Source organism: Hyalella azteca, unplaced genomic scaffold, assembly GCF_000764305.2.
Source record: "Hyalella azteca isolate HAZT.00-mixed unplaced genomic scaffold, Hazt_2.0.2 contig16904, whole genome shotgun sequence".
Taxonomy (NCBI): Eukaryota; Metazoa; Arthropoda; class Malacostraca; order Amphipoda; family Hyalellidae; genus Hyalella; species Hyalella azteca.
The window spans coordinates 74,231-97,376 of record NW_025946710.1 but is presented as its reverse complement, the minus strand read 5'-3'; the positions used below and the strand labels follow the sequence as shown (position 1 = coordinate 97,376).

At 37.0% G+C, this 23,146-nt stretch overlaps 1 protein-coding gene across 1 annotated transcript in view; it reads left to right on the top strand.

The window, feature by feature from the left end:
* LOC108674341 (NGFI-A-binding protein homolog) overlaps positions 1–23,146 on the top strand; it is a 48,751-nt gene that overhangs the window by 5,386 nt on the left and 20,219 nt on the right. The gene's annotated exons all lie outside the window — the stretch shown is intronic.

Below are 23,146 nucleotides of genomic sequence, written 5' to 3'. Positions count from 1 at the left end.
CGTCGAATTCTGACTTTTCAGGGTGAAATCATTTCATTTTGCATTAGAATTGTCAGTTGATGGATCACAGATTGGTATTGTCTCACCATCTCCATGCATTCTTCGTCCCTTCCTTGCATGAATTGTTATTCTTCTTTCTTTTATTACTGCATTTTTGGTTATCTTTTCCACCCTTTGATGCTGGTTTACAGCTTTTTTGGTGCGTGGTTTCACCGCTTTGATTCCATTCGGAATTTTATACAATTTGTCAAATATTTCATTGGTCAAGGTTGACTAAACCAAGGAATTGTTGATTAAAACAAGGAATTGTTGATTAAACCAAGAAATTGTTGATTAAACCAAGAAATTGTTGATTAAACCAAGAAATTGTTGATTAAACCAAGGAATTATTGATTAAACCAAGGATTGGTTTAAATAATCTCTGCCACTTTGGTCGTCCTCGTAAGCTCTGATGATTAGCCTCAGCATTTCGGCCAGAGTTGGGATCGATCAAGTTTAATCGAGTCAAGTTTATGATGCAAGCCTATATGCTGATTATACTAACGATTCAGCGGTGAATGGTGATAGGTTCATTATCTCAGCCATTTGAACTCCAACTCCGATATTTTTACTGTCAGAAATATGATTGAGTGGAGACTGCGTTGGAGTTTCGGTTCTTGGAAATTCTAGTTCACTTTTGCGGTTCGTAATGCAGATTTGAACTTTTTCTGGGTTAATTATGCATAACCTGTCTTGAATTTTTTTAGTGTTATCTTGGCCGAACTAAACCGCATCTGATTCTTCCGTACGCTGAGCGTCTCGAACCGAGCATCGTAGCTTTCGCATTTTAGAACATGTAGGCATATTGTGCTTGTAAATTATTGTAGGTTTTAACTTAGTTTGAACTAATATCTTCTGTTTTTTTAATTGTAAACTATTTCCCCGATAGAATTTACGTTTTAGACGTGGCAGTTTGAAAACCACACGTTTCTGCGTGGATCTTTGTTAGACTTCATGATCATAACTACTTAATTTTGCACTCGGCTAAAAAGTAACGATGGCGATATTTGTCCTAAAATTTCTCAAAGCATAATTAAATACTCAAAGCAGTAGTGATAAGGTGAAGTAATGAATTAAGTTGATGCAATTACTTCACTTGCCATTAAGAACCTTGACGAGCATCTATATAGCTGTGCTGCAACCGTTTGTTGCGCCATGCAACACAAATCTTTACTCACTTTACTCAATTCAACACATCTTTACTCACCGCACGCTGTTGACTATTATCGTCTGCGTAATCCATTGATTTTTTTAAGCGATATACATTTATGTACACTAGTACACATTAACTAGTCTGTCTGAGTATGTAACAATAGCGTAATAAAATTACTCGTATCAACATTTTATTTTTTATATTCATTTTATTTGGTAACAAGTTTCGTTTGTTACAAAAAATCATTGCAATCTCTTGGCAAAGAAGAATAAATTATTTCGTTATTTTCTTGTTATTTACCACATTTTTGTTATTTACCATTTTCTTGTTATTTACCACAATAAAATGTGAAGTAATATTTTCTAATTACGGAAAAAGGAATATCTCCATCAATTTCTTTCGCCTCATTATACATAATGCTCTGGTTTTCCGCTCATCTTTGAAGTTATTGCGTTATTATTGAGTGGTCGTTCTGTTATAAATGTAATTAGTCAGATATCAGTAATCAGTTATTATCAGTGTTCAAACTCTGCAGGCTTCTTGCAATATTTTGTTGCTTTATTGAAGTTAATCAAATGATTCTTCATTTTATTGTGCATTTAATGTGCAAGTGTTATGGTAGTTTATGACTTCCAATCGACCACAATGCCTAACATTTCCTAAATGTACTCGTGTAATATGATTTAAGTTAATTTATAACATCATATTTTCGGATGTTTCCGAACTTTTCATATGTGGTAACGCTTATGTATTTATTTATTGTGTTGTGTGTTTTTGTACGATTACTGTAACAGACAAGATGGTGGCCATTGTTTGTGCAAATATAGTGTTTGAATTGCAACGTAACTACAAAACAAGCTAACCAACTGCTTATCAAACGTAAATGCCATTTCAATGAAAAAGATTCACTCAAATTATATCAAGACAAAATAATGATTCGAAATTGAATACCAATAAATATTTTCAACCTTTTTTCAAAAGTTCAGTCCCCTGTTGATACTTTTTTGGCCATTAGCAGAAACATGGTCATTTTCTTCCTATTGTCCCAGACATTCCATAGGTTTTTCACGTAACTAATTGCAATCAGTATTTAAAAATAGTCTTCGAATTTAAAAACCCTACAAAAATCATTTGCCATTCATAAATTGAATTTTCAGTCGCAAATAAAATATTTATTGAATGTTCTGGATGGGATTTCCCAGTTGCATTTTTCCCTAATGTTGACCGAGTTAATCTTTCGAGTTGAAATGATGGCATGCAAAGTGGTTAATGAAAAATTTTATGGAATTCTTGTGGAAGTTTATCATGGTAAGCTTGGCCTATTGGTACCATCTTGTTTGTTTCAGACGTGTACGTCTTCTCAGTCATCAATGAACGGTGGTGCGACGTCTACCAATAATACAGATGACCACAGCGCCCTTGCTATGCTCACCAACATTAGTGTCGAACAGACAAACTCCGACAGACAAAACCATTGCTTTTCAATAGATGCAAGTAATTCATCCTCTGACGTTGCGTACACCACTGCAAGCCCCACTTCCTACAGTGCATCTAGTTCTACTAGTACAACTATCAATCACAACCTAGTCAAAACCAAGCTCCTAGTGAACTCTAGTAGCTCTCCGCAAGTTTACGTTCGTTCAGAGTCTCCTTACAGCAAACAATCGAGTTTAATACAAGGCCCTGGCAGTGCATATTCTTGCGTTGGGTACTCATCGTCCACGACTCCTATTTTAGACGACATGCAGATCGCACGTCTGGCACAAGTCGCATCTGAGTTAGTTACCGCTCTGCCCAGCTATATGCCTAAGAAAGATTCTCTCTACAATAGAAAGAAAATGACATCGGAATTAGAGGTGAGACCCTAATATTTGCTTAATCTCTTCAGGGAAAATGGTGGTGCGGTCAAGAAGCTATTCATGTTTCGTACATAATTACTCTGATCTAAACTAGTTTTATGCTGATAGCTATGGCATTTTCATAACAATAACGTAAAGCGAGATCTCCATTCTAATTGCTGAAAGATATTATTGCTATATAACTGCTTTAAATAGTGAACAAAAATGCAACCCTATGCATCTATCTCACAATAATATAAGGTAATTTCTTGATTTTCGTTTAACTTCGAATTATTCTTCCTTAATGCAATGATGATATTGACATATCAATTTCTATATTTTATATTACCTATTTCCTTCTTAATCCTCCCTGACGCTGCTCTCTACCCTCGTCTTTCCCTCTTTCCCTCTCATTGGCGACCAACATTTCCACAAAACATGTGTTGTGGAGTGTGATGCATCAGTTTTTATGATATATTCACTTTCAGCATAGAATTTTACACCGCGGTCAGCGCAGTAAAATAAAATCAAAGTTTATTTATTGAATGAATAACGAATGAAAAGCGATGGGTTAATACTATTTTAGTCCTTATATAAAATATAATAGAATAGAAGTGTCGGCACTGAAGAAATAGGCCCATGCCCTGTTGCCGACTCTTGTACTTTTCGTGACTTGATTCACAAGGGATCAAGTCATCATTCTTCATTTAATCCACATTCAAAATAGTGGTAAAGTGCGTCATGCATGATTTGAATATTTTATCGTATGTTGCAGTTCTGTTTTGATGTTTCGACTGTACGGTAATCCCTTTTACATGCCCCGTTCAGTTTACTTGTACTTTGCGTGCGCGTAAAACAGTTCGAGTCATTCAGACGCGCGGTGTAAGAGAAATTAGTGAATTGTTGTCTATAGTAATTTGAATCGCCGATAAAAATTTCGCCCTAATTACTAATAATTATTAGTTTTATTGCTTGGTTATTCCCTCATTTCACCTGAACAATCATTTGAACAATCAGCGTTAGTGACGGCAATCGCGCTTTTCAAATGTTACAATCGTCATTATCCGACGACATTGATTGGCCTCTATGATGATTTGTTCCGGTGATTGGTAACAGGGATTTGCACTGTCCAATAAATTGTATTCCTGCAAGATGCCTGCATGGGGTGAACCACGATATGAGATTCCGTAAACGAATAGCGTTCATATTTCTAAACGAGTTTTATTGTATCGGTTTCGTTTAAATTACGAGCTCTCTTAATATTACTGATGAAATGAAATTGCATCGTTCACTCTAAGAATTGTTTCAAGTGTTGCGCTGAAATAAAAGTACACATTGTGCTGGTGTTGTGTGCGAACGCTGGTCTTTTTATTGGACTTTTGTTTCGATTTCTTACAGCACCGAAAGAAAGAACTATTTAGTCCTGGTCATGGATCAGAATCCCTTGCATTTAATTTATTCACCTATTAATTTTGTGAAATTGAAGATGCGAGATTAATTCCAAGTTTTGTATTATTTAGGCCGAGTTTCATTAAAAATTCGTGAACGCTGTACTAATTCGTGTACTAATGTAATTCGTGAACGCCATGTACTTGATAGCTTGTATTCCGATCTATAATAAATACTGTCTCTCTTCTTCTAATTTGTTGCAATTTTATTATTTATTTATTTATTCACTGTACTTTTAAATTTTCTCGTCTCGCAATAATTTTGCCCTTATCATGATGATTAAAAACTGTTACCAGGAACTCAAGATGCAAAAGTAATCTTCTGTACAGAAATATATTGCTGTTTTTTATCTGCATTTGCCGAGGCAATTTGATGGCATGCAGCTGCAAATCAGCTGCTGATATCGCTAATGGCAAATCGTTTAACTCCACCGACAGCTTGCTCAAGGCTGGAAAAATGGATTGTGTTGCTTTATTTTTTTGTGCTTAAAAAATTGTCGCATTTACATTTGCTAATGAAGCGAACATGTGATGGTCAATCTAAAGGCCAAAGCAGGTGGCGCTTGCGTATGCGACTTGCCCATTAGTAAAACTTTTAATACTTTACAATTTATCTGAAGTTATTATTGGTGAATAGGATGTATCTCTTCTCAAATGAGTTATCCAAGATACAATTTCAAAAATAATTTTGATAATGAAATGTTGAACTAATTTTTCTGGAACAGTTCTTGTGTTTTTGGTTGTGTTGCAGTTTATATATTCTTAATTTTTTCTCTTCTTGCGTTACAAATGAACAAAACTTCATGGTACGTACTCTGTAACGGGTTACGGTAAAGTTTTACCTTAATTAATTATCAATGTTACTAAAACATCCGATTGTATTATTGCATGAATGTTGAGGCAAATTAACGCCTGTCATCTCACGCCGTATTACATGAACGTTGCTTTCATTTTAACCTTCGATAACGTATGAATCTATTTATTCTGCGCCATGTACTACTAAGATCACCGGCCATCTCATATTAAAATTATAATTTTATTCTACCCTTCTACCCTATTTTAATCACCCTAGTTTATATTCACCTTATATTATTTTTTCTTTATATTTTATCCATGTTCAATTTTTTCATTAGAATCAAGAAAAATAATTGTTTGATATCCAAGTGGTGATCGGCTCAATTCATTTATAATATTTATCATATCGAGTCTGACCGTTGCTAGCTTCCCTGTACGTCAACGAGAAAAGCTTGCCATGCATGTTTTATTGCTGTAATATACCGGGTCTGTCACAGTAACTGGATCTGTTAATTATACAAGATAAATATTGTCATGAGTCTACCGAATATATTTATTACCAAATTGATGTAAAATTTGAATTCATTCACGTTATTAACAATTTTTCAAACTCTTTGGCATGATTTCTGTGCCCAAGTTTATAGACCACTGAAAGTTGAAAAAATATCATTGAAACAATTATAATCAGCTGCTAACTTGAATTAACACGCACGCTATAATCTTCGTTAAGAAACTTCGTCGAATTGACAAGCATAGACGTGATTTTGCTCACTGCGTTTTTTACGTGTACCACCTTGATGAATTTTCTCACGCTACTCTTGCCGCTAATAATTATTGGTTAATGATCATTGAACAAATATAATTAATTCTCATGACGGTCAAGATCCACGTAAGGCACTGGAATGTTTTCCTAGTACGCAAATGGACGTTAAAATAAGTCCGACAACACTTACGGCATTTTTGAGCGCTGAAATCGCTCAAGATTTTGCCAGCGCTCAATTAAATTCAAATGATCTACGATTGTTAGTAATTTGTAAATGTAAGTTTATTAGTTTAATTCGTGATTATTAGAGATTTCGCCTTTTAAATATTCCATTTTTTTCACCCTATTAATTTCTATACTTTTTTTGTCCGCCGCTGATAATTGCAATGCTATAGCTACATGAGATTGAAATGAAAGATCACCATAAAATTATTCAAAATATACGACTCAGAAATATGGGATAAAAACAGCCATTATAACAATTCTTCATAAATGTCAGTTACGTAATCATTGTCAGTAACATTTTTAATTATTTACGAACGCATGTTGAAAGTTTGTTGAGTTGTCAAGCAATTGTTCCTCAATTAAGGTAAGCAAGCGTTTCCTATATTACATAAAAAATGTCTCGGTTTCAAAATTGATCTTTAACTTTGATTGGGTGCCAATTTACTTCTATCATCGCCTTCTTAGGCTTCTCTAATTATCGTAGCTTTGTTTTAGCCTGAACGGGCAGTTTTTGCGCAGACATCAAGAACCGACGTGTTATGGGCCGTAAATTCTCACTGGCATCGAGAAACAGGCTTTTTTCGTGAGAAAAAAATTGTCATGATGGCTAGTATTGATAAAATGGACCCTCTGGCCTGACAATGACCCTGTACCACGTACGACACCTGCCACGTGTGTTGTGGATTACACGTGTGTCTTACGTAACACGTGTGTCTTAGGTAACAAGTGTGTCTTACGTAACACGTGTGTCCTATAGGTAACGCGTGTGCCTTGGATCGCACGTGTGTCTTGGTTAACAAGTTACCATGCGTGTGTCATGGAAAACATGTGTGCTATGGATCACACGTATGTCATGGATCACACGTGTCATGGAAAGCACGTGTTTCATGGATCACGCGTGATCGTAGGCCCATGCATGCATGTTCTGCCAACCGTTCAACTAGAATTTTCATCCTACAGTATGATGTCTATTTCTGTTTTCTGGAATATCTCACCTTCAGCGCTCTTAATTTAACTTCAACTACACCAACACGCTCAGCTATCTGAAGTCTTGCACTCACTATCCAAACGTACGTTATTCGGGAATGCTTTTGGAAATGCTAGTTATTTCTTTGTACTTTATTGAAGTCCCCAGTTCTAGGTTAGATCTCGCCTGACCCCTCAATACCCACGTACGCGACCTGTTGTTAGAGCCCTCTTTCTCTGCCATTAATTCTTAGGAGCCACTCTCGAGTCTGGCAATTTTCTCTTTAAACGAATAACCAGTTAAACGAATAACCAGTTATTCTCGTCTTCAGTCCCACGGGAGACTTTTCTTCACAAGAGGAAGCCCTCACACTGAGAGCTTTCCTCCGTGCCGCTACGGAACACCTGGCACATTCTAAAATAATTGCAGCCATGATAGTGAGCTTGATGACGTGCGTATAATTGGTCATCAAGCCTGTAATTGATATATTCCGTTAAATATTATTATTGGTGCTTGGCTATAAGACAAAGATTAAGATCATTATCAAGATTGGCCCTTGCTCTGTGATCACAGAGACGTAGCAGAGATGAAGACTTGTGTTTGCTGCATTACTTCGATATCGAAAACTTGTTTACGATAAAGAAACACTTTCAGTTCTCGCTATGTTTTTTTTCAATCGGTGATCCTTGCTTCGAAAACGAGAAATTCCACTCCTGCAGGAGAAGGCTCGGTGTCCTTTGATGATAATCGTCCGTTTAAACCCGCCACACCTAATCATACTTCAGGTCTTGTCGTGAATACAAATTTCACATTCAACGACTTCAGTTTGTTTGGAAATCGTTTTCTTCGGATGTACGTTCTTCTTCTTTCCAAACCGGCACCTTTTAATTCAATGTCCGTCTCGACGGCGATTGAATCTGTTTCTTCGTTTATTTTTTTCTCTATTTTCTAAAATGTATTAATTTTTTTAAATTACTTATTTAATTAATTATTCATTATTATTTTAATAAGTAATTATTTAAACTCGTTAGTTTTCGCATACAAGTATTTTTCGTCAAAACGTACCAATTTCATTTAATCAAACTTGATCAATTAAATGATTATTGATCCTCCTTCCCTTACTATTTTAAAGTCTTTTAATTCAAGGGATAGAGGATTGTCAATTTTCCGATAAATGCACTTACCTCTGTGGTCCTTTTCCATTCATTGTCAAGGTAATAGCTTTCCTCAGCATCTTTATTGCAAGACTCATAAGTACGCAATTTGTACACAAGTGTAAATATATTGTACACTAGTGTAAATATTTACTAGAATTTGTTTACACGATCTGAGTTCAGTTTTCAAATCATTTGAAAACTGGACTCAGATCGTGTAAACAAATTCTAGTAAAAAATGGGTTAATGGGTTTTAAAATAGAACAAGTGTAATATACCTATATATATATATGTACACCAGTGTAAATTATTGTTGCTATAGCAACAATAATTATGTACGTTCTAAGCTTCAATAAGAATAATTGCTCCCAAAACTAACTGATAGTCTGCCCTAGAAAAACGCAAAACCAAGCTGCAATATATTATAGATAGCTAGCACTCCTGATTCGATATTATTATCCAAAAATTGTCTATAACAGAAGAAATATTAGAGATTACGTTAAGCTATAAATCTGTTTTTTGTAGAACTTTTTATAATTCTGATATCAGAACTGGGATGGTTTAGGTGCTTGCATTGCGTGCGGGTGAACAGCTTTTTACCTTCAGATAGCCTCTTTTAGACTGCAATCCTCTCAGCCTCATTCTTATAATGCTCTACGTTTATACAGTTGAGGCATAATTAAGGGTATCGTATAATGTCAAGGGGTGTTGAGCTGCTGATCATCTTTGTTTTGCACTTCTTAACAAAATTTATTGTCGTATATTTGAAACTAAAATTTATTAACTGTACATGCTTAACTATGATCATTTGACTCATTTGCATTGGCTGATAATGATTTTTTTAATCTGGTACGTCAATTAATTATTTTAAATTACTGTAGCAGCAGCCTAAAATAAATTATTTCCCTGGTAAATGTTTGTCATTGTGAGGAAATTTGTTCACATGACTTCATTTCGCTATTCGCCTCACGGGATGAAGAACATACGTCGCATACCAACAATTTCTCTGATTAAATTCCTCTTTAATTTGTTGGTTACGTCCAAACAATGGCAGGTATCAGCTTGTTTGGCCGTGTGCAGGAATTTATTATCTGGACTTGTGTTGCTGTCAATTATAGCCGTCGCTTGTGATAAATTTCTTTGCGTTTTTTTCGATTATAATTTGATGGAAATCAAAATCGTTTATTGCATCAACGATCAAAGAGGAATAAAATTTTATTTTTGAAAATCGCTAGGTATTGAAATATAGTGCCAACGAGTTGATCTGTAATTGCAATGCATTGGCATTACATATGTTGCAGTTATCGGTGAACCTGTCATTTCGTACAGTTTTCTTGTCAATAATACCAATATCAGTCTGTTAAGTTTTTTTTTAATCCGGTTTTTGATCACTGAGCATCTCGCCAAAACATTCTCACATGAAAATACGGTAACGCATGGCTGCACACGCACCGACCTCTGAGGCATCTTCTTCAAAACTTTTTCGTCGTGTTTTTCACATTAGGAAGGAGCCGTTGCTTTTTATTGGGAACCAGTTCGAGAGGCTCTCTCTCTCTCTCTTTCTCTGCTCAGGATTAGTTTGTTCTCTTTTTTCTGCCGACATGTCGGGTGTTCTGAGGCTGCTGCTGCGCACAGCAATTGCTGCGGCTCACCTGGATTCTTCTTCTTTAGAAAGTTGCCTGAGCAGCAACTTGCCTGCTTCTTCTTTAACAGTTTCTTCAGGAGGTGGTCGTGTCTGGATTGCTTTTTTTGCTTTTTATTTTCCGAGTGCTCGCTGGGCTTATAATCTTTCGTCGTCTTCGGGTCAGTTCACATTGCATCGTTTGGTCAAGTCGTGCAAATTTCTCGCGTGATTTTGGATCTACGATAAAATTGGAAACATAAACATTTCGCGTCAGTAATAAAGTTGGGTGCCCGATACATGTATTTATAATGGTTTACGACTTTAAGAGGGATAATGACGGAAGATTACGAGTAATGCGTCCAATTTTTTATTATAACCACTATAATTTTTATGTCACATGCTCCCGTTTTAGTTCATAATATTGGCCCGGAAGGATTGATTTCAAATTTGAAACTCAAAATAATGAATCAAATACAAACAAATGAAGAATTTTCGAATGACATCGCTTATTTGCAATTCATGGAAATATAATTTGTTAAGAAAAATTGTAGTGCAATTCTGAGGTGGTCTGGTCGATAGAAGCTATATATATAGATTGAGTTTCTGATTTATTTTCTTAACAAGCTTCGTTAAGCAAATAATAAATGTAAGGCCAGACAAGCATGACATAATACAAATGTCCATGTTTAATTTTATTCAAAAATAGACAATATGAAAGGCAGTATTCTCTTATAGCTTTTTTGACAGCCACATTTTATCGGCTCATTCTTTCTTAAGCTTAGCAATTTTTGAAAATAATTTATCGAGTATAGAATGTCTTAACTCGTTTGAAGAATGCTTTCGTCGTGTCTTCCAATTATTCGCAAAAGCAGATTAAATTTCCGGGTCGCATAAAATTACCCAAGTAGAGAATGTGCTTTCTAGTGCACGCGTTTGAGAAAAAGTTTCTCTTTTGGGTTCCCATTCGAGTTGACTGACAAGCTCTTGTCCACGACTCCCATTCTAGGTGAGTGGAAAGCTCTTGTCCACGGTTCCCAGTCTAGTTAACTGACAAGCTCTTGTCCACGTCTCCCATTCTTGTTGACTGACAAGCTCTTGTCCACGGTTCCCATTCTAGTCGACTGACAAGCTCTTTTCCACGATTCCCATTCTAGGTGTGTGGAAAGCTCTTGTCCACGGCTCCCATTCTAGTTGACTGACAACCTCTTGTCCACGGTTCCCATTCTAGGTGTGTGGAAAGCTCTTGTCCACGGCTCCCATTCTAGTTGACTGTAGAGCTCTTGTCCACGACTCCCATTCTAGTTGACTGACAAGCTCTTGTCCACGGTTCCCATTTTAGTTGACTGAAGAGCTCTTGTCCACGACTCCCATTCTAGTTGACTGACAAGCTCTTGTCCACGGTTCCCATTCTAGTTGACTGAAGAGCTCTTGTCCACGACTCCCATTCTAGTTGACTGACAAGCTCTTGTCCACGGTTCCCATTCTAGTTGACTGGAGAGCTCTTGTCCACGACTGTTCATTGTCCATTCTGGTTGAATGAAACTATCTTGTCCACTGCCTTTCTCTGTTTCTAATTGTTTGGCTTTAGATCAATTTTTATTGAAAAAAAATCCTGTAATGGAAATGAAGGTTCGGATCGAAATCGGGGGTCTCAATATTTCCATCTCATCGGATTTTAAATTTTATGTTACAAATTTTAGTTCATAAATTCGCGATGCAGAGTACCTTCATAATTTGGTTCCCACAGTAACGCCCTTTAAGTTTGTCTGGTAAAGGCAGTTTTTCTTCGGTGGTTTATGGCGGCGGCGCCATTTATGAACGGCCTGAAGCACACATTCCCGACCAGCTAATTTTTTTGCGGCTGATGGAAGATTTTATGCAGAGTTTTACGGCGCTCTTATATTCGCTTCAAAAATTTTAATGCCAACTCTTCCACCGTTTGCTCTTCTTGTAATGTGTTTTAGATTTTTAAACGAGTATAATTGACTTTTTTCTTGCGTTTTTGGCTGGCTGACGCCGTACAATATTTTACGTTTAGATGAGAGATTTTGAAGTCAAGATCATGCGGTCTAATGCATTTGGTAAAATTTAAACTAATTTAGCCCAAGTCCATTAGCCTTAGAACCATGCCCTATCGCCGAGCAAGTTATGTGATGTTCATTAGGGCAATATTCTTGCTTATTTTCCTCCTGATGATACTTATAATAATGGTGCATATGTACTTATTAGGGTATTTGTACCGGCATTGTTGCACTCAGAATATCAAAACTGTAGTGCTGCGTCTTACACGACTGTACACCATAATTACACGACTGTACACCATAATTACACGACTGTACACCATAATTACACGACTGTACACCATAATTACACGACTGTACACCATAATTGCACAACTGTACACCATAATTGCACGACTGTACACCATAATTGCACGACTGTACACCATAATTGCATGACTGTACACCATAATTGCATGACTGTACACCATAATTGCACGATTGTACACCATAATTGCAAGACTGTACACCATAATTACACGACTGTACACCATAATTACACGACTGTACATCATAATAACACGACTGCAGTGACTGCACATCGAAATAACTCGACTGTACATCATAAATGCACGACTGTAGAATCTAAAGACTTGACTGTTTCATATAATTAAACGAAGGTATATCCTAATTGCGTGATTTTACTTAATAGTGTTATGACTGTACCTCACAATTACACGGCTGAACAATCTAATTAAGCAGGTATACTTCATATACTTCATAATTACACGACTGTACAACCTACTTACAAGACTGTACGTCATAACTATGCGACTGAAATCAGACTTAAATGATTATACAGCCTAATTACGATATTGTACTTCATAATTACAGGACTGTACACCACAATTACGCGACTGTACAGTGTACATCCCACTTAAAAAGCTACACATCCTCCCTACACAGCTGTACATCCTCCCTACACAGCTGTACATCCTCCCTACACAGCTGTACATCCTCCCTACACAGCTGTACATCCTCCCTACACAGCTGTACATCCTCCCTACACAGCTGTACATCCTCCCCACACAGCTGTACATCCTCCCTACACAGCTGTACATCCTCCCTACACAGCTGTACATCCTCCCTACACAGCTGTACATCCTCCTTACACAGCTGTGTGCACACATCTGCAGCTCACGCTAGCTGTGTTTTTGCACATTATCCTTGCTCTACTTGCGTTTTTTCTCTGCCATTGAGCCTTGTGCGTCTGTTGATCAGGATGAGCTGATGCCCGTTCAAGAAAATAATTATCATAGTTATCAGTAAAATTTTCCATAGAATGATCTCCCATTCCTTATGATATTAAAAAAATATAATTGAAAGAAATTATAATACCCCTAATAAAATTGAAGGAAATTATGCTATTTACAATTCATTATTCACAGATTCTTTATTTTTATTACCGTTTCCTTATCTGAATTACTCTTGCCTATATGCAACCAGAAAAGAAGTATTCATCAATCAACAATAATTTTTTTCATGCAATCGCTGAGTTCATTGTTACCAATCCTGAAATATTTTATTTGGTGTTGTTAGGGTCTTCCAGAGCCTGGTAAAATAACACGAGTCTCGTTTTTAACTATAAAAAAAGTCATGACAAATTATAAAAAGTCAATGTTCCAGAAATGGCGTCCAGAAATATTCCAGTTGCGACTATATGATTTGCCTGACATCGTTTAGCATTTCTCTGGCCGCTGTATGGGCACTAATTTTCTTGAAGTTCTAAGTGCCCCTGGTTTTTCAGAACTGGTTTCCCTGCATTTGGTATCGTAGCAAACAAGAAGCGTTCTTATACCAACAGGGCCACGATGACTTGCACTTTCTCAAATAATGCTTCTTGTCTATCACAATCTTCTACATTCCTTTCGATTGAATTCACTTAAATGGACTGCATCTCAATCCCCTAAATTACTAGCATTCTATTAATTCAATAGTTATAATTACTTTAAGTTTATACTTTGTTTTAAGTTCATAATCCGACTACGTGCAAGTCTATAACGTAAAAATTCTTATAAAAAGTTCATAAAATGTACCAGGACTTTTTTGTCATTCAAATATTTGGAGGTTTGATTCATTTAGCTGAAGGTCAAGGTCACTGGCTTCATTGTCGCTCAATTGTTCAACTTGAAATCTGATCTAATTTAACGATATATAGAATGAGTTTCCAATCTGTGTACCTCAAGTGTACTTTTAATTATGATTGATAATAAAGTGTTTCGTTGTGTGAGCCGAATTGTGTGATGCGATTGTATATATTTTGCTGTTTGATTTGTGTTGTGTGATTATTTTGTGTGAGTTCCGTTGTTTGGTTATTTGTTGTATGAGTCACGATGTGTGATCGTTTTGTTGTGATAAACATTAAAGTGATTATTTTGTGCCCTGACGAGAGTTAGTGACAGCGCCAGGCCATAACTGCATACGCGCATAATTTGCAAAGCTCCTGATGATTCAGTCACAAAAATATGCTTGGATCCTTATATACCATGTAATTAACGTTGTTCATGGCATTCCACCCACCATTGTCAGCAGCGGCATGTAATGCAATCAATCACTGCAATGCACTTCGGGTGTACGAGTGCATTACCTTGATACTTCAATATAGTGTCTCTACAATGCTACTATATAATAGTCACTCTATTCAATTGTGACACCAAAATGCACTCTGAATGGGCGTTACAATGAGATGGGCGCCAGAAGAAGAGAAGGGTGCCACAATGAACTGTTCCGGAGCTCGCAACAATTAACACGGTGTGATATCGACAGAATAGGCTTAATGTTGCTGCTGAAATATGCGCTGCTATGATAATAAGATTAAGGCAGTAATATGCGCCGATATTGGCATATAATTTCACTCGCCTGATCACTAAGAAGTGAAAGCATAAGGTCAACATCTCTATAGATGAGGTCTATAGAATTGTGACGCACAACAATGAATTTACACTGTAAATTGTGGTATAAAACAATGAATTAGAGCGCTAATTGTGATGTACAGCAATATTTGCCGTATCCATTAACTTATACACGTTTTTTTAATTCTACATGTCTATATCCGTCAATTTGCTCTTCCTGGTACGTGGATGGTATGTCAGAAAATTATATCTCAATTATAAGCATACTCGCCAAGTCGTTAAAGGAATCGTCAAATTGACTAACCTCCAGTCAAGGTTATTTTTGGAAAATGATAATAGTTGATTTTGTCGTTACTAATCTGTTAACTAGAGTCAAGTTGCATCCTTAAATCCAGCTTTGGATCACAGTTCTCTGGTTATCATTAAATGTATTTGTTTTGAATCTTTTCATGCCATCCAACGGTACCTTTACCATCAGAGCTCCTTCCATATTTGGCATAGCTGATTACTTTGGATTTGCTTTAAATTTTCTATGTTGATTTTTTATTAAGCATTTAGGAAGAAAATAAATGAGTAATTCCTAATTAGCCAATAGAAAAATCACAGAACATCTGAACATTATGACTAAACTACAAGAACATTCGTAGAAACGAGCGAGACTTTGCCAAGTAGAGATGTACATTTGCCAAGTAGAGATGTACATTATTTTCAAGTAGAGAGTCATTCTGAAAGTGTCCCTTTTTGGACGATATGACACGGTAATTTTTCTTAGTGATTGCAAGGCAATCCAGAGCAACCAATCAGAGCAATCCTTGCTACCGTTACCTCCCGGTAGTCGCCAAGACGTCAATGACAATGCTGTATGTGTTTGATAATATGGCGCGTAATTAATTTATTTTTACCAATATATATTTCGGTATTTTTAATATATATTGTTTTTAATTTAATTTCCCCTGAATTGAACGCTTGCAACCTCAAAATATTTTAGTTTTAATTCGTGTTGTGCAGATTTTTTTACTGTAACTTCAATCCCTGCATCAGGTTGGATTAGTTCCATCATAATAAGCCACAATTCATCATCTTGAGATGCAATTTAATATCAAATTAACACTTCTCTAGGCTAAATGGATCACCCAATTGACTTGATAACACGTTGATGCTACTTTTTTAACGCATTGCAACGCTTGCATCATATCTTGCGTATAATTCGCGTATAAGTTTTTCTGCAGTCACTCCGCAGTCTCAGCACAATGAAGATTGACGAGCTGCATGACTTGCAACTTCTCAGGTAAAAGATGCCCGTACAATTCAATCAGTATCGGGCGGCGGGGTTACAGCACAAAGCTCACTGCGTTAATAGTTTTTTTCTTGATTTATGTACAATGCAATTTGTTTCAAAAATTATTTTTTGTTAGTCGGTTTTCATGTCATGCATTACCTACATTATTTGAGCCTATAAGCATGTGTAACTCGGCAGACGTAACTTTACTGCAGCTATTGTACCGCGCAGCTGCAAGTCTTGCTGCAGCTATTGTACCGCGCAGCTGCAAGTCTTGCTGCAGCTATTGTACCTCGCAGCTGCAAGTCTCGCTGCAGCTATTGTACCTCGCAGTTGCTGCTTGATGCCATTCAGTCGACTTGTTTTTCATCTGACCTTTAAAATCAAGGAAAAACTGCCCCTCCCCTCCTTCCTACGTCGGGAATGAAAAAAACAATACAACGCTGTTGCTGCTCCCATAAACCTGCTCCTTCTTTTGTGGCCAAACAGAGCAAAGCAATATTGCTGCTGCTCCCACAAACCTGCTCCTTAGTAGCGCATTGATTTAACGAGTCAGAATGGGAACCCAATGTTCGACTTACTTCACCAGGTTTAATTATAATACAATTTGCAAGCAGTATCCAGTCCCGACATTCCCTTCAGGGCTCAGGCTCTGCGGTTAACGCTCCATATATACTTTGTATTTTTTTAATGGCCTAAATTATCTACTTTCATGCACATTACCACGCAAATTTGGAGAACGTCGATTTTTTGCGCTTTAAATGTTACGAAAAACGTTATTTTTTATTTATTTGTTTTAATTTATTTCATCTTTTTTCTGATATAATACTATCATTCGTCTCGAACACAAATAACGTGAATATAGCATGTTTCAATTTATTGTTAAAACTAAGTCTTTAGTAACGGCTAGTATGTTGCAAAGTCATGTTTTTTTCTATGTTGATTAGCTTGCATTTTTCCTAATGAGCCTGCACATACATCCATGATGTGATATAGCCTTTTTTAGGCAGCCCCCCCTTTAATTCACCCTGTTGTACACGTGTGGCTGCGAAGGCCAGACTTGTATGAAGAATAAACAAGTTCCACAGCTTTACACGCAGAGAAGATCATTCCAAAGCTAAGGCGATTTGGATTTTTTCAGTTACTCCCAACGCAGGTATCAACACTGGCATTCCATCTGGGTTATTAATGAACATGTTCTATGTGTGGTTGTGCAAGCCATCGATCTGTAAAGCCATGGGAGATCCTAACGGTAAAATAATTATGAGTTTAAAGCTCAATATTGGACGTAAAAATGGTGGAATTCGTAGATAATTCTGGGATAAAGAAATTACTACTCGTTGACCTCTAATTCGATTAACCGTGGAACGCTAAATCAAAATTTGAATTTTAAGTTAATTGCTCAAGAGGAATAAATTTTTGAACAAAACTTAACCACGCAACAGAGGATTTGTTTCATCCCAGTCTTTCGGTAGTAATGCGCCTGCCACGAGCAGTTAAATGATGCAGTAAGTTTACCACCTGCCATTCTTTTTCAGAATACGTTTCCGACTTCTGTGAGTTTTTGGTGATTGATCCTTTTTCAGGATAGGCGCACGAGTTCTGCGCGATGTAGAGCTATGTTAATAATTATTAAGATCGATTTATATCTAACATAATCCTTGCCGCGTTCTTCTGGTACGTTTTCCCTCGAATTTCCTCGCCCTTGTCCCCGTCCTTTTCCATTAACGCGTTCCCATCACTGCCGCATCTCAGACGCGTTCCATCGCATTCACTGCCGCGTTCATGGCATTCACTGCCGCGTTCCATCGCATTCACTGCCGCGTTCATGGCATTCACTGCCGCGTTCCATCGCATTCACTGCCGCGTTCATGGCTATGTCTCTCGCCGTTCTCCACGGTGTGTAGGGGAGCGGGCACAGTTCCTCCACCGCGTTCGTCCCTCGCGTTCTCGCTGTCTCCTGTACCGCGTTCTCACCGCATTCCCTCGCCGCGTTCCCGCCCCGTTCCCCTCTCGCGCCCTCGCCGTGAAGGCCGTCTGGTGTCGCCGCGCGCTCGTCGAATGCTGGCGACCTTTTCATTTTTTACCTGCATTTTTCTTCCATCGTCGCCGGCCATGTTCGGCGCTCGGAAAACCTGTCCAGAAAAAATTCAGCAAATCAACCCAAAGAGGCTTAATTTATAAAGCAATAATAGTTGTTTCTGCGATCATTCGTATTCTTCTTTTTTATTTGCGTCACGAGTGGCTTTTTTTGTTTTGTACATGAAATTTTTTAATCCTTTAGCTTTTCCGCCATAATTTTTAATCATTTCGGTAACTCGATCGTATAGCTACGAAGATCTGTCAACTCGTTAACATGCAATGCGTAATTTCTTCGGTGAAAAAAATAATGTATGTCATTGCGGCTGCCACCGAGACATATTTTTATAATTTTCTACTGTTATTATGGCTTTTAGTGCGAAATATTTCGTACCAACCCTTTCTCGCCATTTTTCGTGAAGATTACCACGAATGGTTTGTGCAATCATTTCTTTACATACGGATAATTTAGAAACAGGAACCGTGTATTCGAAATAATAACCGCTATTTAATGAAAATCAAAGGCCCATAAACACGGCCTAAAAAAAGACTTTTTTGTCAACACGATCGACTAGACTTTAAAGTTCAACACGATCGCGGCGCTGTGCTTGGGACCGCCACTCCCTTAATATTAGTAATGAAATCCACCACTCCATAGCCATAAAATCTTACTCCCTTGGAGTAAGATCTTACTCCCGACGGCCTTGGTCAGTCCTGGAGACGAATGTTAACGAGTTCTAACTTATAACTAACTGGAAATCCAACAACTGGCTTTATGGGTGCAGTGAAATTCATGTATTTATAAGTATCTTGAAGATCAAGCTGAGACTATATCGTGTTATATACTGTCCATGTTTGTACTCGTACTCGATTGAATTTGCATTTTTACAATCATTCGATGATTTTTTGTGTTCCCTACCTTCTGTTTGTAACCGATATGTGCGCTAGCTTCTCGAGCCAAAACAAGTTTCTGAACTAAGTTTGCTAGTACTACTCATATAGAAGCTGTTTCCTGCTATAGGTACCTTATTTATGAGTAAAAATATAATAGAACCTGAACTGTGATGTAGCAGACACAGAGAGAAGATATTTCTCGGATTTTGGAACAGGTTCCCCGAGACCATGTTCACTCGAAACCAAGAATTCTGGATGAGATCTTCATCTATTTCGCACTCATGTAGCATGTCTGCACGATCCATGCACATTGTCATACAGTTACATTGAACACGTACGTTCAGAGTCGTATGTGTTGAATGGTGCCTGCGTCAGCTTATTTATGATCTTATAAGGATGTACGTGTGCGAAGCAGCGCTAAGGTTCTGCATGCGGCTAAAAAAACTTGAATGTGGCTCATTTCTGAAGCCCGTTTTAAGATTAATATTTTTATGCGAATACAAGCGTCTAAACTATAGACCAGAAAAAACTAATTAGCTTTCCATAAATCGTTCCGCCGACACGCTCCATTAAAATTCCTGTTTTGCACAATGATATTAAAATGAAAACTTGCTTCCAACCTCGTCTCTGCTCAAAATTCCACGTCAATTATATAAGTGATGAAATTCGCAGCCGCAAAGGAAAACTTGACGTCTTGTCTTCGTTTTAAAAATTGACCTGGCTATATTTAAGATTATTTTTTTGTCATAAAGTATGTCGTTGTTGTATATATGAAGAATACTTTGCGCTATGTGTGCAAATATTCAAGTATTTTAATGTTATGCAGCTAAAAAATAGTCGCATCGGTGTTTGTTTCTGTCTTTCGTGCTCATTGTATTGTGTATGGTCCTTGTATGGTGTATGGTCTCTTAGTGTATGGTCCTTTTTATGTTCAACTTCTATAATTTACCGTGCATATTAGAATATCAATTAAAAACCAAATACGCAGGAGCTAGATTAGAGTGCGGTTTAGTGGGCATAGAATTTGTAGTTCGTTGTTATCTTAATCGCAAATGTAAAGCCTCTGAGAAATTCATTCATCACTGTTTTATTCACTCACTATTAAACGACAGATCAGCTCTAATATGCGCCTAACTATTTAACGTAAAATATTAATTATTCAATATAGCAAACTCACTAAATATGTGATTGAAAAATCGTACCCACTATTTTCCACGTGATATTTTTATGACCAAAAATTCTTATTTATATAATATTGTCTATTTATTATTATTCTCTACGCGCTATGCTAATCCTCGTCGGAGAATTCAGTCCAAATAAGTTCCTCGGCCATGTCGGTCTGGCTCCACTAAACATTTGAATTATAGTTGGCTATACGCACCAGCTCCGCCCCCTTGATATTCATTATTATGTTTTGAGTGGCACAAAAACTTCCCAAGTCCGCCCCTGCTTCTTCACACGACTGCTTGGCTCTTTTTTATCTCTGTTTTATGGACCTGCTCCATCAACCGTAAAACACGCACGTTTCCCTGGTATTTTCGTTATTTGTTCGAATATTTTTCAGCCTGTCATAAAATTTGTTTCTTTTTGCTAGCTGTTCCACTATTTATCTTCTGTATTTTGGAATTAATTGAATATAATTTACTATATGATTAACCCAAAGAGTTCATTCGCAACTGGCTGAGCCCCTATATATATAATCGATCGATTGTGCATTACACTTTTGATTATTATTTTTTAAGTTGGATTTATTTATCTCTTTCAGTTGAGTTTTATAACTACTAGTTCTAGATTTTTTCATGCCCTTGAGTCCAGGTGCTATCTGCGAACGTCCGACTCATTCACGAATTAACCAAATTAAAAAAAATTCCTGTGCTTATTTCAAGTGGTCTCTAAAACCTTTATTTTCTTAACTTACTGCCAACAGTAAATGACGGAAGAAATACGCGTAGATTTTAATTTTACACGTGACTGTGAATACCGCCACGCCACGCCACATGTTGACAGGACTTCATTGAGTTTCATTTAATCATTCAGCCTCTAATAATTTTATAGTTCAAAGTCTCCGTTGTTTGGGGAAAATGTATAATAAATTATCAAATTATTCCCCTACATCGTGCAGGCAAATATCGACATGTTTTCCTGATGTCACACCACAACGTGGAACAAACTTCCAATGATCTAACTGTACTCGTGTATTGTACGCTCTCTCATATAATCACATAGCTGCTGATGTGAACCAGTTTTTTATCATTCAAGTGCCGGTTCAATTGCACTCTTTCGGAAAAAAGGTTTTCGTTAGCGCAACTTGATGCCTGAATTACTCCAAATTCCATATCATTAATGCTTTTGCCGAATTATCATAAAATGAAGTTTTTGCCCAAGGTCTCGGAAGTTAATGAGCCAGGAGTAAGCCAATTGAATCTTTTATTCGCTGATTAGACAAGAAAGCAAATTTTTTTTGATCGCCCAGATTTGAAGTTTGCAAGATTCAGATGTAAGGTACCGTGGGGATTCAATCTAGGTGTGACTGCTTCATTTTGTTTGGCACTTTAATAGAGCTGATCATATTGTTTGACATTGACCTTCAAACGAGAGGATGATAAGTTTAAGCTTGCATTTTAATGTGTAAGTTTCGTGCCTACCAATTAACAAATCTCGTAATGCTGTGTTGTTCTCTATAGTCTGTAGTTCTGTCTTTATCTTATACTGCATGTAGTCATGGGATGGTTGATACGAACGCTTGTTGTGATGTTTTTTTTCTCTTTTTTTTAAGCCCAACGGCAGCACATATTCTGCTACGTGGCCAGCAATGTTACACGCCCAGAACAGGTTTCACATGAAACTTTTTTTCCCCAGGTTTAAGTGATGCTCAGTTTTACGAGTTAAATTCTCATGTATTTTTTTGAAGACTCTACATCCAAATAAGTGGATCTTCATTAGGTTGTTGTAAGTGTAAATATATTTGTATATATTATATATTCATGTTTCCATATGATGAGTACTTCGTCCATTCGGTTATTCTTCTCTAGCATCATATTGAAGTTTTTAGATAACTATTATCACTGCAAAGTTATCAGTCACTGCATAATTTTTTCTTCGTTGCCAGTATTTTCGTGTCCCAACCCTTCACAGTCGGGAACCTCGTAGTATGATGAGCGTAATTGCAGAAAAAATTTTCGACTGTCTCGACTCGTCTTCACGATCTTACGATCTGTCTTTTCTCGGCACGATTTTTTCCAACGCGACTGAAGAACATCACGGACACGATTTTCTTCTCTTCCTGGTTTGTACTTTGGACCACTAGAGTCAGGATGGCTAAAAAACTTGATGGTCTATCGATTCTTTTTTGGTCACCCTCTAATATCATTATAATTCGCGTGTTTTTCTTTGTGTAAACTGTCATCTTCCCTAAAAAAACTTTTAATATATTTCCTCGTATTGCTTGAGCTCGCCATCTATTAATTTGAACATATCAGATGCACTGTGTTTTTTATTTAATTGCCGCCATTTGGGGATGATTTTTTCCTGTGAACAAAGAAGTGGCTCTTCATGTCTCATCTCAACGAGGTCACCTAGTCCATTATTCCTGGTAAATTGTATTTGATTTGAAGGACTCAGTATCTGTACCTTATTTGATACGTATGTGCCTATAATCATTGATATGAATCACTCGTTATTATATTATATGATATGGACTCAGTATCTATGCCTTATTTGATATTAAGTACGTACGTGCCTATAATCTTTAATATGAATTACTCGGTATTATATTATTTGATACTAAGTATTTCTTGTCTACAATTTTTAGCATAAATTACTCGTATCTATATCATTTGATATGGAGTACTCATTTTCTATATCCTTTCATTTCATGCGGACTAAAATTTCTAAAATCAATAAATTTATTTTATTACTTAAATTATTACTTAGTCACCCGCTTGGTTGATCTTTTCAAGCAAAGCCTCGTTTGTTA